Source organism: Arachis ipaensis, chromosome B5, assembly GCF_059453495.1.
Source record: "Arachis ipaensis isolate K30076 ecotype BB chromosome B5, ASM5945349v1, whole genome shotgun sequence".
Lineage (NCBI taxonomy): Eukaryota > Viridiplantae > Streptophyta > Magnoliopsida > Fabales > Fabaceae > Arachis > Arachis ipaensis.
Genome location: NC_142440.1, coordinates 30,902,242 through 30,920,902, shown reverse-complemented (window position 1 = coordinate 30,920,902; position 18,661 = coordinate 30,902,242).

Below are 18,661 nucleotides of genomic sequence, written 5' to 3'. Positions count from 1 at the left end.
GTCAAACACAAATGGCGTGTCAGCAGCTAGCAGATTGCTCAGAGGTTTTGCAATTTTTGAAAAATCCTTTATAAACCTCCTATAGAATCCTGCATGCCCCAGAAAGCTTCTGATTGCCTTAACATTGGCAGGTGGTGGTAATTTTTCAATTACTTCAACTTTAGCTTGATCCACCTCTATTCCCTTGTTTGAAATTTTATGCCCAAGGACAATCTCTTCAGTCACCATAAAGTGACATTTTTCCCAGTTTAAAACTAGGTTGGTCTCTTGGCATCTTTTCAGAACAAGTGCTAAATGGTTAAGGCAGGAACTGAATGAGTCTCCAAATACTGAAAAGTCATCCATGAAGACTTCCAGAAACTTCTGTACCATATCAGAGAAAATAGAGAGCATGCACCTCTGAAAGGTTGCAGGTACATTACACAGACCAAAAGGCATCCTTCTGTAGGCAAACACTCCAGAAGGACATGTGAATGCTATTTTCTCTTGGTCCTGAGGATCTACTGCAATTTGGTTGTAACCTGAATAGCCATCCAAAAAGCAGTAGTATTCATGACCTGCTAGTCTCTCTAGCATCTGGTCTATGAATGGTAAAGGGAAGTGATCATTCCTGGTGGCTGTATTGAGCCTTCTGTAGTCAATACACATACGCCATCCTGTAACTGTTCTTGTAGGAACTAGTTCATTCTTTTCATTATGAACCACTGTCATTCCTCCCTTCTTAGGGACAACATGGACAGGGCTCACCCAGGGGCTATCAGAAATAGGATAGATAATCCCAGCCTCTAGTAACTTAGTGACCTCTTTCTGCACCACCTCCTTCATGGCGGGATTTAGCCGCCTCTGTCGTTGAACCACTGGCTTAGCATCATCCTCCAATAGGATCTTGTGCATGCATCTGGCTGGGCTAATGCCCTTAAGATCACTTATGGACCACCCAAGAGCTGTCTTGTGTGTCCTTAGCACCTGAATTAGTGCTTTCTCTTCCTGTAGCCCTAAAGCAGAGCTTATGATTACAGGAAAAGTGTCACCTTCTCCCAGAAATGCATATTTCAGGGATGGTGGTAGTGGTTTGAGCTCGGTTTTAGGAGGTTTCTCCTCTTCCTGAGGAGTTTTCAGAGGTTCTTTTATTTCCTCTAGTTTCTCCAGATCAGGCTGAACATCTTTAAAAATGTCCTCTAGCTCTGATTCGAGACTCTCAGTCATATGGACCTCTTCCACCAGGGAGTCAATAATATCAACGCCCAGGCATTCGTCTGATGTGTCTGGATGTTGCATAGCTTTGACAACATTCAACTTAAACTCATCCTCATTGACTCTCAGGGTTATCTCCCCTTTTTGGACGTCAATGAGGGTTCGTCCAGTTGCTAGGAATGGTCTTCCTAGAATAAGAGTTGCACTCTTGTGCTCCTCCATTTCCAGCACTACAAAGTCAGTAGGGAAGGCAAATGGCCCAACCTTGACAATCAAGTCCTCAATTATGCCTGATGGGTATTTAATGGAGCCATCAGCAAGTTGAAGACAGATCCGGGTTGGTTTGACCTCTTCAGTCAAGCCAAGCTTTCTGATAGTGGATGCAGGGATTAGGTTGATGCTTGCCCCAAGATCACATAGAGCTGTCTTGGTGCAGTTACCCTCTAATATGCATGGTATCATAAAGCTCCCGGGATCTTTAAGCTTTTCTAGGAAGCTTTTCAGAATGACTGCACTGCATTCTTCAGTGAGGAGAACTCTTTCAGTTTCTCTCCAATCCTTCTTATGACTCAATATATCTTTCATGAACTTGGCATAAGAGGGTATTTGCTCAAGTGCCTCTGCAAACGGAATCTTTATTTCAAGAGTCCTGAGATAGTCTGCAAAGCGGGCAAACTGCTTATCCTGCTCCTCTTTGCGGAGTTTTTGAGGATAAGGTATCTTGGCTTTATATTCCTCAACCTTAGTTGATGTAAGTTTATTTCCTACAGAAGTGGTTGAAGAAGCCTTTTTAGATGGGTTGTCATCAGCACTTGTGTGTGTCTGATCCCTTACTGGCAATTGAGTGCCAGAGTTAGAAGCTGGAGTGACGTTAGACGCCAGCTCCTCATCTGTTCCTGGCGTCTGAACACCAGAACTGTGCTTCTTTTGGGCGTTCAACGCCAGATCCTTGCTTCTTTCTGGCATTGAACGCCAGTCCTGAGCATGGTTTGGGTGTTCAGCGCCAGCCTTCCACCCAAATTCTGGCGTTTTAGCGCCAGAATTATTTTTCCCTGGGCTCTTACTGTCCTCAGGTGGATTTTGGGTGGTTTGCTCATTTCTTGGCTTCTTGCTGCCTTGAGGTGGGGTATTTAACGTCTTCCCACTTCTTAATTGAACTGCTTGGCATTCTTCTATTATTTGTTTTGACAGCTGCTGCTTTGTTTGCTTCAATTGTTCTTCCATATTTATATTAGCCATCCTTGTCTCTTGTAGTCTATCCTTGAATTCGGCTAACTGCTTTGTTAGAAAGTCCAATTGCTGATTGAATTCAGCAGCTTGTTTTACAGGACTGAGTTCAGCAGTTACTGTTTTAACCTCTTCTTTCATGGAAGGGTCACTGCTTAGGTACAAATGCTGATTTCTGGCAACTGTATCAATGAGCTCTTGAGCTTCTTCAATTGTCTTTCTCATGTGGATAGATCCACCAGCTGAGTAATCTAGAGACATCTGAGCTCTTTCTGCAAGCCCATAATAGAAGATGTCTAACTGAACCCACTCTGAAAACATTTCAGAGGGGCATTTTCGTAGCATCTCTCTGTATCTCTCCCAGGCATCATAAAGAGATTCATTATCTCCTTGTTTAAAGCCTTGGATGTCCAGCCTTAGCTGTGTCATCCGTTTTGGGGGAAAGTATTGATTCAAGAATTTTTCTGTCAGCTGTTTCCATGTCCTTATGCTGGCCTTAGGTTGGTTATTTAACCACCTCTTAGCTTGGTCTTTTCCAGCAAATGGGAACAGTAATAATCTGTAGACATCCTGATCTACTTCCTTATCATGTACTGTGTCAGCAATCTGTAAAAACTGTGCCAGAAACTCTATAGGTTCTTCCTGTGGAAGACCGGAATACTGGCAACTTTGCTGCACCATGATAATGAGCTGAGGATTCAACTCAAAGCTACTGACTCCAATGGAGGGTATGCAGATACTACTCCCATATGAAGCAGTAGAGGGGTTAGCATATGACCCCAGAGTTCTTCTGGACTGTTCATTTCCACTTAGATCCATGATGGAGAAAGGGAGATGATAAAAAAAATTATTTTTATTTATTTATTTATTTATTTCAAAAATGAAATAAATTAAAATAAAATAAATAAAAATGGTTGAAAATTTTCGAAAAAATGAGGAGAGAGAAAGTGGTTAGGAAGTTTTGAAAAGGATATGATGATTTTTGAAAAAGGTTTTAAATTTTGAAATAAAAATATGAATTTTAAAGGTAAATTTCGAAAATTTGCTTTAAAATAGAGAGGAAAGATATTTTTGAATTTAAAGAAGAGAGAGAAAAACAATAAGATAGCACAAGATTTAAAATTTTTAGATCTAATGCTCCTTGTTTTTGAAAATTTTGGAGGGAAAACACCAAGGAACACCAAACTTAAAAATTTTAAGATCAAGACACAAGGAAAACTCAAGAACACTTTGAAGACTCACAAGAACACAAGAACATGAAGAAAGAACACCAAACTTAAAATTTTTAGAAAACCAAACTAAAATTTTCAAAAACCAAAAGGAAATCAACAAGAAAACACCAAACTTAAAGTTTGGCACAAAATTTAATAGAGAAATTATTATTTTTTTTAAAAAAGAAGATTTTGGAAAGAGTATACCAAATTGCCACGAACTTAGACCAACGCTCTAGCCAATTGGGCAGTAAATGTAACACTTGTTTTGAAAAAGTATTTTTTTTTTAAATAACTAAGAATGAAAGAAATATTTTTTATTCTTTTTTTGAAAGAGAAAATAAGGATTCTAAAATTTTTAACTAAAAACAATAATAAGAGACTCTAAACCAAAAAGAAAAATTTTTCCTAATCTAAGCAACAAAATAAACCGTCAGTTATTCAAACACGAACAATCCCCGGCAACGGCGCCAAAAACTTGGTGCACGAATTGTGAATCACACTTTTCACAATTCGTACCACTAACCAGCAAGTGCACTGGGTCGTCCAAGTAATACCTTACGTGAGTAAGGGTCGAATCCCACGGAGATTGTTGGTTTGAAGCAATCTCTGGTTATCTTATAAATCTCAGTTAGAAGGCCAATTATAATTATCAGTTGACTTGCAAATGAACAAGGGAACATAAAATAAATACTTGGTATGCAATAATGGAGAATATGTTGGAGTTTTGGAGATGCTTTTTCTTCTGAATCTCTGCTTTCTCCTTGTCTTCTTCTTCACACACGCAAGGCTCCTTCCATGGCAAGCTGTATGTAAGGTGTCACCGTTGTCAATGGTTACTTCCCGTCCTCTCAGTGAAAATGGTCCAAATGCTCTGTCACAGCACGGCTAATCATCTATTGGTTCTCGATCATGTCGAAATAGAATCCCTTGATTCTTTTGCGTCTGCACTACGCCCAACAATCGCGAGTTTGAAGCTCGTCACAGCCATTCAATCCTTGAATCCTACTCGGAATACCACAGACAAGGTTTAGACTTTCCGGATTCTCATGAATGCCGCCATCAATTCTAGCTTATACCACGAAGATTCTGATTAAGAAATCTAAGAGATACTCATTCAATCTGATGTAGAATGGAGGTGATTAGTGTCACGGATCATCACCTTCTTCATAGTGAAGCGCGAATGAACATCTTAGATAGGAACAAGCGTGTTTGAATGGAAAACAGAGATAATTGCATTAATTCATCAAGACGTTGCAGAGCTCCTCACCCCCAACAATGGAGTTTAGAGACTCATGCCGTCAAAGAGTACAAAGTTCAGATCTAAAAATGTCATGAGATACAAAATAAATCTCTAAAAGTTGTTTAAATACTAAACTAGTAACCTAGGTATACAGAAAATGAGTAAACTATGATAGATAGTGCAGAAATCCACTTCTGGGACCCACTTGGTGTGTGCTGGGGCTGAGACTAAAGCTTCTCACGTGCTTGGGCTGTTTTGGGCGTTCAACGCCAGGTTGTAATCTGTTTCTGGCGTTGAACTCCAACTTGTAACTTGTTTCTGGCGCTGGACGCCAGACTGCAACATAGAACTGGCGTTGAACGCCAGTTTACATTGTCTATCCTTGAGCAAAGTATGGACTATTATATATTTCTGGAAAGCCCTGGATGTCTACTTTCCAACGCAATTGAAAGCGCGCCATTTGAAGTTCTGTAGATCCAGAAAATCCACTTTGAGTGCATGGAGGTCAGAATCCAACAGCATCAGCAGTCCTTTTTCAGCCTGAATCAGATTTTTGCTCAGCGCCCTCAATTTCAGCCAGAAAATACCTGAAATCAAAGAAAAATACACAAACTCATAGTAAAGTCTAGAAATATAATTTTTAGTTAAAAACTAATAAAAATATACTAAAAACCAACTAAATCATACTAAAAACTAAGTAAAAATAATGCCAAAAAGTGTATAAATTATCAGCTCATCAATTTTTCACAATGTACTTTAGAAAATAATCAACACAAGTTGCGAGTATTATTAAAGTCATCGTCTTCTTCTTACGTTTGACTACGACCTTTTGTTTGTTTTCAAATTTTTCATCTGACATATTGTATTTGATATCAAACTTTCAATTGAGATGTTAGATATTAGATTATACAAACATTTTAAACTAATATCAAATAATAAACACTAACCACATCTGTAAAAAAATCACAATCTTTAAATAAACATTAGTTTACATCTTAAATATAAAATGGCAAACAACCATAGAAAGCAATACAAAAACATAATCATGGAAACTATGTTTTGAACAATACACACTTATTAAAGAGAGATATTCTAGCTAAAAAATTTCAAGAACTTGACATATCTGCTAAATTATGAGTCTTTAACCAACCAACTTGTAAGACAGAGTCTTCTAGTCTCATAAAAATCTCTCTATTTAACTATTTTTGTCATTAGTCTTGTAGCTATAAAGAATATATCACTCTCCACTTCTAGCCTAGGCAATTGTTTGAGAATAACTAAACAAGCTGATATACTTGGTACGTTATTTTTATGAGCTATTTCGTTGGTCTTTTCTTCTTCAAACATATTAATTATACATTCTAGTTGAGTTAAAAATTGAGAGACTCCCAATCTTTTATCTCCCCTCTCAATCTTTCTTCTCTTTTGTCTCATTATATTAGGAGGTGTTGATTTATCATTTAACTCATTCTCTAAACCTTCTTTCTCATCATCATTATCTTTGTCATTATCTCTATCGTTATAATTATCATTTATATCTTGAGAGGGTGTCCATACACCTACATCAATAGCTACAACATTTTCAAAAAAGAACTCCATTTTATCAAGATGTTTTTGACCTTTCTTTCTAAATTTTGCCACATCAAGGATCTTCCTATGAGATGATAAAATAGCAATTAAAAATCTATCAGTAAAATTGATATTTCTGAAATAGTTTAAAAAAATGTAACATACCTGAATCTTAGCATTTCACCAATCATCACTTGTTTGTACGGTCTTCTTAATAGGATCCCAACCAAGACCGATCTCCTTTTTTTTAGTTTAGTCCATAGTCTACACTCTCTTTTCATAGTCTCCCACTTGTTTTTAAAGTTTTTATACTTATAATTTTAACCAGTCTCTTTTAAAAATTTTGTTTTTAAATTTGTCCAACCAACTTTATTAAAATGTGTTCCAGGTCTATTTTCAGCCACCATCTCTTTTTTACATATTTTCATGAATATAATAGTATTTCGATCGTTCTAATCATCTTTAAATTTTCTTCCGAACTTGCCACTTTCATGAATTTGTTGAGAAAAAATATAAAAAAAGAAATCAAACAAACATTTCGTATATGAAGAGATACATAAAAAAGTAGAAAGATACGATAAAATAAGGGAATGACCCTATAATTATTACAAGGGAATAAGGGTATTTTTGTATGTGGTGAAAATATTTAATATAATTCTAATTCACGCTAATCTTTATGGCAATGCCAAAAAAAATTATTGTGTAATTAGTGTATGCTATTTTATTGTGTAGGATATGATAGGTAAAAATAGAAAACAATTGTGAAATGTGTGTCATGTATATTTTGTTATTTTTTATTTTTGTTACTCTTACTAGAACTCCTTCCTCTTTTTTTGGGGTCAAGAACTTATTGTAACGACTATAAAATAAATTTAAATACAAATTTAATAATAAAAATAGAGTGGTAGAATGATTAAAAAAAACTAGAAAGAACATATGCAGCAGGTGGTTCAAATAAAACATTGTGTGAGAATGGTGGTGGAGGGTCAATACTTCTAGCAGATGAAATATTGCGTAAAAATGGTGGTGGAGGGCTACTACTTCTAGTAGATGAAACATTGCGTGAAAATGGTGGTGAAGGTTCTAGTATTTCCAGCATAAACAAAAAATATTTTTCACATTGCCAAGAATGAAGGTAGCACAATAGTCTCTTTTATTTTAAAGTCAAAATTTTTTTTTAATGAAAGTGATAAAATAACTTCTAAAAAGGAGAGAAGTCATATTTTTCTATTTTTTCAAAAGCTCTGGATTAACTTCTCGAAAAGTTAAAATCCTTTATAAAAAATGGTATCAAACACAGGTAATGTGATTTTTTATAATTCAAAAGTAAAAAAAAAAAAAAACAAAACAAAAAAAACAAAACAAAAAAACAAAACAGCTTTTGTTACTTCTTAAACAAGCTCTAGGTCACTTTAGTTTTGGACTTCCTTTGACCTTCATTTTATTATTATATTTAGTCCATTTTTATTTAATGGGTGCCTAGACTTAGAGGAATTACCAGTTTGGGTAAACTTCTTAAATAAGTTCTTTTAAAAAAAATCTTAAAATATAAGAATTTTTATTAATAGCAACTTATAAATAAGTTATTTTGTATTTGTAGTTATAGAAGTACTTATTTTAAAGTTGTAACGTTTGGAGAAATAACTCCAAAAATACAATTTTTTTACACAAAAGAATGGATATTAAAATAACAATAATAACGAATATCTTTATTGAACGTTGATTTTACATAACCTAATTTCACTTGTTTTTAAATTGTTTATACTCATAATTCAAACCTGTCTCTTTCAAGAACTTTTGTTTTTTGTAAAATCTAGTAAAACCGTGTTTTTTAAGATTTAAATATGATAGTTGAACTCAGAGGATTTTTCTGAGTTAGAAAATATAATTTCTGTGAAAAATCACGTCAGACCGTAAAACGGCAGAATAATCGGCCGAACCGGTTTAAGTCTATCCAGTACTGTGCGAGAATAATTAAAAACAGTAGAAAACCTTAGAAAAATAATTAGAATTCAAAATCGGGAACTAATTCTAAAGGTTTGGCCCAAAATTGGGCCAAATAGGCCAAAAATACTAACGGGTTGGACCGGGCCCAAGTTGAGCCTAAGCCCAACCTATATATAAGCTTAAATGAACCCCCATTCAGCCCCTTCACCCTCATAAACAAAACACCACAGCTAAGAAGGGAAGAGAGAAAACCCTAACCTCTCTTGATCTTCAAACCACCATAACTTTCTCTTCGATGCTCCGATTGTCAAGCCGTTTGCGGCCACGCGTCGCCCTCGACGAGCTCTTCAAATCTATCTAGGTTATATGATGAGTTTCTCAATGAACTATGCCCAGTTTCGTTTTTCCTCTTGTATTTCGAATTTGGCTTGGGTTTTGAGGAAATCTTGTGACTTTGGTTGTTTAGGGGTGCTCTAGTATGAGCTATTGGTGAATTCCATCAACCAAATTCATGGGTTAAGGTAAGGAACCCTCTAACCCTTGTAATTTATGATATTTAGTGAGCCCTAAGTTGATGTATGTATGTAATGTGTGTATTAGAGAATTGGATACACTTTTGGAACTGGAATCTTGCTTGTGAAAGTGTTTGGTGGAGCTTGGAGCTGAGTTTAGGTGGAGATTCCCAAGCGAGAACTTAAATTTAACTTCTACGAGGTACGGTTTAAGTTTTATTTGAGTACCGTGTGGTGTGATATGAATTCCTAGGTTAAATTCCCTTAGGATTAGGTTTGAATTATGTATTAGGATGAATTTGATGTGAGTATATGGTATATTGTGGTAATTGAAGGTTTGGATGAGATTAGTGTAATAGTGCATAATTTTTGTGTTGTTGGATTTTCTATTTGATAAGGAATTGTGTGAATTTTGAGTTATACATGTATGTATATATATATATTGATTGGTGAATTTCGGGCTGGAAGCCGTGAATTTTTGAGCCGGAGACCGAAAGAGGTAAGGAAGGTGAGTTGATATGTGTAGTGTGTGATAATGCATGATGATTTTGATGGGTGTGATATTGTTGTTGATTATTGAGATGGAAGTTGAATGATGATAATGTTGGGTAGTGATATTGAGTTTGTATGCTTGTGGATGTCAATAAATGAAAAGGCTTGGTGATATGGATATAGGATGGTGGAATGAGGTTTTTGTGATGTATATTGTTGAGTTATGATGCCAAGGCATCTTAGGCTAGTTTCACTAGTATTTTTCTGTTAGTTTTAGTGGTTTTATGCATTTTCTTGAGCTTAAAGTAACCAAGAATGGTTAAAAGAATAACAAAGCAATGAACCATCCAAACAATATGATTTTGATGCAAATTCCATGAGTTTTAGTTATATTACTTGAATGCTATGAATGGAAGATTTCTCATGAAATTTTGCAAGACTTTGATGCATTTGTTTGGATGATTTCAGGGAAGAAGAGGCTAAGCAAGGAAGCAACAAAATCAATAAAGGAAGCTTGAATATCACATGTGGAGTTTAAGTTCCAGTTTAAGCCTAAACTGGAGCTTAAACGCCAGAATCATGAAGGCTAAGAAATGCTGGAATTGAAGTTTAACCTCCAGTTTAACCTTAAACTGGAGGTTAAACGCCAGAATGAAAGTCTCACCAAAGAAGCATTCCACGTTTAACCTCCAGTTTAACCTTAAACTGGAGGTTAAACGCCAGAATGATAATGCCACTCAGGAAGGAGTTCCACGTTTAACCTCCAGTTTAACCTTAAACTGGAGGTTAAACGCCAGAATGGGAAAAGCACCAGGGAGCCATTTCCACGTTTAAGCTCCAGTTTGACCTCAAACTGGAGCTTAAACGTGTTCGACCAAGTTTTCTCCTCCAGGGTTGCTCTCTCCATTTCCACGTTTAAGCTCCAGTTTGACCTCAAACTGGAGCTTAAACGTGTTCGACACCTCCAGGGCTACCCTTCTAAGCTTCCACGTTTAACCTCCAGTTTAACCTTAAACTGGAGGTTAAACGTGTTCGACCTCCAGGATGCCTCCTTCCATTTCCATGTTTAACCTCCAGTTTAACCTTAAACTGGAGGTTAAACGTGTTCGACCTCCAGGGCTGCCCTTCCTATATCCACGTTTAAGCTTCAGTTTAACCTTAAACTGAAGCTTAAACGTGTTCGACTACATGACTCTCCAGGGCTGCCTTCTTCCATTTCCACGTTTAAGCTTTAGTTTAACCTTAAACTGAAGCTTAAACGTGCTTCTACAAAAGGCCTCACTGGAAGTGTCTGGCGTTTAAGCTGCAGTTTAAGCTTAAACTGCAACTTAAACGCCACTCTTGGAAAAGGTTTCTGGACCAAAAATATTGTGGTTTAAGTTAGTATTTGAGCACAAACATTAACTTGAACTTATTCTGGTATGAAACCCAATTGAATATCATGGTTTATGGGATTGGGCCTGAAGGATTGATGAGTCTGAAATTTCAATTTATTGAGTCATGTGCCATTATTTGATTATCACTAAGTTGGCTCAATGAATGTTACAGAATTTGGATCAGCAGCCTCATCAAGATTATGGATCATAAACCCAAAGCAAAAGGAAAGCAGGGAGAGGCCTCAAAGCCCAAGAAACACAACAGAAGCTCAATATAGAAAGTGTATAAATAGGATAGAATTTAAGTTAGAAGGGGACTTTTGGGGAACTTTTACTTTTCACTTTTAGCTAGTTTTCATATCTTTGTAATTGAATTCAGAGCTATGACTCACTAAACCCCCTTTCATTGGGTTAGGGAGCTCTATTGTAATTCAATGAATCAATAATAGTTTATCTTCTTCTTCAATCTTTTCTCTTGAATTTTGTTAGAAAGCTTCTCGATCTAATTCCATTGGGTAGTTGTCTTGGGAAAGAAACTACCCATAATTGGAATCCTTCGGAACCTTGGGAAAGGAATGGAGGATTCATGCTAGAGAAGCTTTCTCACAGTGAATTGGATTGGGGTTTGGATGGATATTGTGACATGTAATCCTACCAAATTGTGGTTCATGAAACTGTGTGGTATAATCAGTGATCGAGCATCATCTCTTCTTATGAACATTTAAACCAAGGGATTGGGAATTTGTTTGTTTTTAGAGAGAATTGGTGAGCCAAGGGATTGGGATCCAATCATATAAGATTGCCAAGCAAAATTCAATGAATGCATTGGTTGAGGAAGAGATATACATGTTTTGATTCGGAGATCTCAATATCTCCTAACACCCAATGAATTCCCCATTTCTGATTTCTACTTTCTCTTTACATTCTGCAACTCAATTCATGCAATCAACCCCCATTCCCTTTTAATTTCAGCAATTTAGTTTCTGCTCTTTAATTCATGCAATTTAAGATTCCGCCATTTCAATTTCTTGTCATTTACTTTTCCCGCCAATTTTACATTCCGCAATTCTCATCTCAAATCTTGATTCCGCTCAACTAGAACACACTTCTAATCCGAATTGCTCACTCAACCAATCCTTGTGGGATTCGACCTCACTCTATTGTGAGTTTTTACTTGACGATAACCGGTGCACTTGCCGGAAGGAATTTTGCCGATCGTGCAATTTCCTAAATCGTAGCATAACTAGTTTATGCGCATCAAGTTACATTTTTATAAGTAGAAATTGGGTATGGAATGTATAATCTGTGATGCTAGGTGTTGGAATGATGAAAAGGTATATGAACATGAATTAAAGCATATTAGGACTGCTTTGAATGTGGAATAAGTGATGTTGGATTGAAAATTTGGTAAAATTGAGGTTTAGAGGTTTTTGGTAAAAATGGATTTTTAGTGAACTTTGATGGATTATATCTTGAGCTATGGATTTTGAAAATTAATGATTTTTGTATCAGAATAAAGACAATTCAAAGAGCTTTAAAATGGTATAAATTTTGGAGAAATCTGAATTTTGTAGAGAAAGATATGATCGTCGAAATTTGGTGTCCAAAATCTGAATTCTGTGATGTTGCAGAATTTTTTGTTTCTGGTTTGTGTGCGCACGCATACACAGGGATATGGATGCTGTTGGGAGCGCTAGCACGCCCTTTGCACACACACAACCATTGAAGTTTTGCAGGCTGTGCGTGCGCATAGCCCTGTGCCCCCGCACACGCTGGGAAGTGCGTTCTGTTGGAGGCGTTCGCACGTTCTGTGCGTACACTCAACAACCAAAATTTTACTTTCTGTACATACGCACAGCCTTGTGCGCACACACACTTTCTGAAAACTCTCCTGGGCGTGCATACGCACAGCTCTATACGTACGCACACTGCCCTGTTTTTCAAATAAAACTTGTTTTTATCTGTTTGACACCTTTTTTAGAAGATAGTGATTTGAGCTTGGTAATTTCTGTGGATGAAATCAAAAGGAAATTAATGATGATTTGTGGGAACGATGAATGAGTTAACTTGAGGTTGAGTATCAAATTGAGACGAGATTAATGATGAGGGTGATTAAAAGTGTGATACTGAAATTGAATATGATTTGACTGTGATATACCTGCTTGGGTTGATGCAGTGGAGTGATTCTGCTTGCTCCGGGTTTGGTCTGAACTCCTGGGGTAGATGCAGTGGTTAGCCCCCACTTGCTCCCAGTCGAGGATAATTTGAGATTTGTGAAATTATCTGAGTTTCGAATTTTCTTAGGTAGATGCAGTGCGTCGACTCCACTTGCTCCAGGTTGAGATCCGAGATTTTGTTGACCCTGCATCGTAAGATGTGGCCGGACACCTATACCTTTCCGGATGAGCTCTCCCCCATGGATATTTTTATTTTGATTTTTGAGCTTGGGGATGCACGCTCGTAGGGACTGTCCAATGGTTAGCTACCAGGACATGTCGGGTTGACTTTATAACCGACAGATGATATCATCGGCCATAGGACAGACATTCACCATTTGCATATGTTTGACTTGTTTGGGCTTGCCTATTTGTTTTGGATTGCCAAATTGTACATATATGATATGTTACCTTATTAAATGCTACTTGCTTTACTTATACCTTAATTGTGTTTTACTTGTCTGTATTGCTTGTGTTTGTACAACTGAGGGGTCCCTCATGCTGGTGTCGGTTGATGCTGAGGGCTGTTCTTAATGCGATGAGTTGATGATATAATTAATTAATGATAATGATTATTAAATGGGATAATTTGAGCTCCCTGGGTAGACGCAGTGAAGTGATTTCACTTGCTCCAGGTAGAGAATGAGACAATTGGTAATTGGAGTTCTGAGTCTAAATTACGGGTTATAGTTGTTATGAATTGAGTTATGAGAGGTTTGAAAAGAAGAGAAAGATGAGGTGTGGCCTAGATTTAGTATCACCTAGATTGGTTGCCTAATTCATGGATTAGTGAGAACCTAGGATGAATAATCGATAAAGGGAGTTAGGATGCTTAGTGAGTTTTTATTACAATGCATTGTATTTATTTGGCACTTTTACCGTACTGGGAACCCATGGGTTGGGGGTTCTCATTCCGTATATAACTCTTGTTTTTCAGATGCAAGTCCAGGTGCTCAGCAGTGAGTTGTGGTTCATCTGAGAGATGGCGAAGACCTTTATATTCCTGCTTTATATTTTGCTTAGAATCTCTCCACCTCCATTTTGAAAAACTTATATTTTGTATATTGATCTCTTTTGGGAACTTGCCTATAGAGGCTTTATGTATATTTTGGGAGAGATAGGACTTGATGTTGTTAAATTGCTTTTATTCTGTAACCTAGCCGGTCTAAACTTCGCGGGTCGTGACTAGTGGCTCCTTACTTATGCTATATTTCTATATTTTGACTTTACCCTATTCTTCTTTGCGGATTTAACTCTATATCGCCTTCAATTTACGCTTTATGTTCCGTTTGACCATACGTGAGTGTTACGACCTTGCGATTTTATTTTTACTCTTTTCAGGCTTCTCGATTAATACTCCCTTCGATTATACTTCTAATTATGTATAAAAAATCCACCTGAGAGTCGTACCACCTTATTATCATTGACTTATGAATCGAGCATAAGGATTTGTTTATTAGGGTGTTACATTATGGTATCAGAGTAGTTCGTCCTCGTGAGCCTGAGGGATGGACTGCTTATGCTTCAATGCATACTCTGAATTGTGCCTGTGCTATTTAGGATATCTGATTGATATGTTTAGCATGAAGTCTATGAGTATACTTTTGGGGAATTGAAGTACTTTACTTGAGATATTGAGAATGATCACCTTGATATCACTTGTTTTGTGTGGATAGGACTCGAAATGGCAACTCGTGGACGGGGTCGCAGACGGAGAGGAAGTGAGGAAACTGCGCCAGTGGACAACCAAGCCGCGTTCTTGGTTGTTATGGCTAATCTGATAAATGCTATGCATGCAAATACTGCGGCTACCAATGAATCTATATGATGAATTCATATTTGACGATATATTTTGGTTTGATTTGAGTGGATTTCATCACATAAATCCACATTTATTCATCTAAATAGCATACTTTTGTATTCTCTCCCTAAATTGAGCTTAATTATAAAAACATGCTCTTTTGTGCTTATTTTAATCACTTTTATCCCATTCGATACCTTGATATTGTTTGTGAGTAATTTCATGTGTAATAGGTTGGAATGGCTTGATAAAAGTGGAAGAAGAGCATGCAAAAGGGAGAAAACATGAAGAAAACAAAGAAGAAGCACACATTGGAGTGTGCGTGCGCACAAACCCTGTGCGTACGCACAAGAACCACAAAGCAATGTGTGCGTGCGCACAATATCCTGTGTGTACGCACAAGAAAAAATCAACATGTGTCCGTACGCACACACCTGTGCGTACGTACACGTCCAGCACGTGACTCACTTAATGGACTTTCTGAAGCTGATTCTTCCTATATTAAACAAGGCCTCACTCTATGTGAAGGGGGAAGAGAAATTAGGGTTAGTTTAGCATTATGTAGGTTGTTTTCTAGAGAGAGAAGCTCCCCCTTCTCTCTTGAATTAGGGTTTCTTAGTTTAATTTCTTGTAACTCCTACTTTCAATTCTTGTTTTCATTTACTTTTTCTTGTCATTTATTGTTATTGCATCTTTATTCTTCTTCATTTCCTTTGTTATTTCCTTTATCTTGTCACTTTTATGTTATGAACACTCCTTGTTAATTTTACTTTCAGTTAATGCAATTTATGTTTAATGTTCATTTAATGCTTCCTTTAGTTGTTGTTATCATTTTCTTGCTTTCGGTAGTTAGATTTTATTTTTAATACATTTGAATATTATTTTATTTTCATGCACACCAAGTGTTTGATAAAATACTTGGCTTAGTCTTTACATAGTTTTTCCTCACTCTTCGCTTGAAATTGATGACTTTAGTGACCCTTGAGTCATTGATGTCCATTCTTGTTTGATATATTAGAGTAGTTAGTTGATTTGGTTTCCATTGACTCTAAGCGACCCTTAGTGTTGACTTAGGACTTATGGATTGAAATTAACTATGCCTATTTGACTTATCTTCGATGTAAGGTTGATTAAGTAGGATTAACTCTTCATAATCATCATGTGTTTGTGGTCAATGGCTAGGATAGGTAACCTTAGCTCTCAATTACTTGCCAAGAGGTTTCTTGCATTTTAATTTTCCTTGCTTTGACTCTTATTGCTTTGACTTTTATTTCTTGCATGTTTGGTTTTCACACTCTTGGTTGAGAAATTGGGTGTTTGGGTGGAATTGAGTTGTGGATGTCCATTCCGCATTGTGTGAGGATTGTTAATTGGTTCGGTTTTCCTTGACTCTAAGTGACCCACTAGTGTTGACTTAGGACTTAGGGATTGGAATCAATTATGCCCTTCTGACTAATTCTCAAGTAGGATTGACTAATTGGGATTAATTCCACACAATTGCCATGGTTGTGGTCCACAACTAGGATAGGAATCCTTAATTACCCACTTCTTGCCAATAGTCCTTTTTATCATTTAATTTCCATTTGCATTGCTTTTACTTGCTTTCCTCCATTTAATTCCTTGCATGATCATTTACTTTCTTGCCATTTACATTACTTGCTCTCTTGCAATCATCCAAATCCCCATTTCCTCCCATAGCCAATAATATGCCCTTCATTTGCAATCTCCTAGGGAAGACGACCCGAGGTTTAATTACTGTCGGTTATTTTGTATTGGATTTAATATTTGATCTTGAGAATTCATTGTTGGTGTGGACTATGCTACCAACGAATTGATTCTTGTTTTGATTGATTCTAAGCCGGCAATAATTTCTCTTATCAAATTTGGCGCCGTTGCCGAGGAGTTGCAATGGTGTTGTGTTATTGGCTATTGTTAATATGTGAATATGTGAATAGTTTGTTTTTGGTGATTGTACATATGTTGCTTGCTTATTTTTTGTTATTGTGAATATATTGATATGTGGATATATTGCTTTTTGGTTGATATTGTTTAATTTTTGTTTTTCTTGTTGGGAGCTCGTAGCTTGTTGGACACTCTATCCAAGCATTGGTACAATCAATTGGGAATTTTTGAGATTCAAGCATTGAGGAATCTCCAAGATGAGTATAAGCACAAGTCTCCATTAGAGCTATCTATAAGTCCAATTTAAGGACATTAAACCAAAGTGCTAGGTGGGAGACACCCCACCATGGTAACATTGTTTCAACCCTTTTCTTTGTTTATAATTTGCCTTAATTACGTATTTTTGTTTGATTGGTTAGCTTAGAATTAGTTTAATTTTGAGTTTTGTTAGGTTAATTTTGGTTTTGATCATGAATATATGGGTTCTTGCATGTTTTGGGGTTTAATTTTGGTTGAGCAAAGGCTTGGTGCCTTAGTATTTGAAAGAAAAATTTTTGAAAAACAGAGAATCTGTGCGTGCGCACACAACTTCTATTTTCAGCGATCTGTGCGCGCGCACCAACCTGTGCGCATGCACACGCATGATCTTGCCCTCTGTCCGCAGCGCTGGCACAGCGTGTGCGCGTGAACCCCTGCCCCATTATGCTCTTGTGCGTGCGCACGGACCTGTGTGCGCACGCACACATGATCCTTTCCTCTAAAAAAAAAAAAACCTACCTGTGCGTGCGCACAGCCTCGTGCGCACGCACAACCCTTGACAACCTCTCTGCCCGTAGCGTACGCACCCCTTGTGCGTGGGAACACCCCCTTCTTTTTACTGTTGTGCGCCCGCACACAGCTCTTGTGCGTGCACACAGACACCAAATTCCCTTCTGTTCGCAATGCCTGCTGACGTTAGGATTTTTGCCAGTAAAGAATTTCATAAAAACAGTTGCGTTGTAGATATAGTCTCTAAACCAACAAATCCCTTCGTACAAACGTTTTGGTTGTCACAAGTAACAAACCCCTTTGAAATTGATAACCGAGTATTCAAACCTCAGGTCGTCTTCTCAAGGAATTGCAGAGAGGTATGTTCTTATTATTGGTTATGAGTTTGTAAATTGGGGTTCTGGAGTTTGGGCAATGCGCACAGGTATATTTTCAAGCAATAAAAATAAATAAATAACTGTAAAATAAACTCTTGGCAAGGTATGAGAACCGGAAGTCCTATCCTGGTTATCCTTATCAATTGTGATGAGAATTGGATTTTTCTCCCACTTTGTTAACCTCTAACTATGAAGGTAAGTTAAGTGGATGAATTAATTCTGATTCCTCAAGTCCTAGTCTTTCCTTAGGAAAAAACTAGAGTTAGTGGAACTCAAATTAATTCTTGAAGAATTCCAATTTTCAATCAACAATGAGTTTGATAACTCAAGAGTCTCCAATTATTTAACCAAAGCCAAAAGGGAAGAAAGTCTATTTGAATGAAAATAACTTGGATAAACACAGAGCATTAATAAATTAAAGAGAGCAATCATAAGTCTGAAATACCTCAAATTATATTAAATAAAATATTCAAATCATAACATGGAAAAGTTCATAAATTAAATTGGAAAAATAAATAAAAATAAAGAACCTGGGATTGAGAGTCACTCCTAAAACTAAGAGAAGTCCTAAATCCTAATCCTAAGAGAGAGGAGATTAAAAACTACATCTACTCCTAAAATTGTGAATATGAAAGCCTCTCATGAATGGATGCATTCCCCCACTTTATAGCCTCTAATCTGTGTTTTTTGGGCCGAGAACTGGGTCGAAAACAGCCCAGAAATCGCTGGAGAAGAATTCAAACACGCTGATTTCCGTCACTGCGACGTGGCCGCATGGATCACGCGGTCGCGTCACCTAGCGTCAGGGAAACTTTAGTATATTATA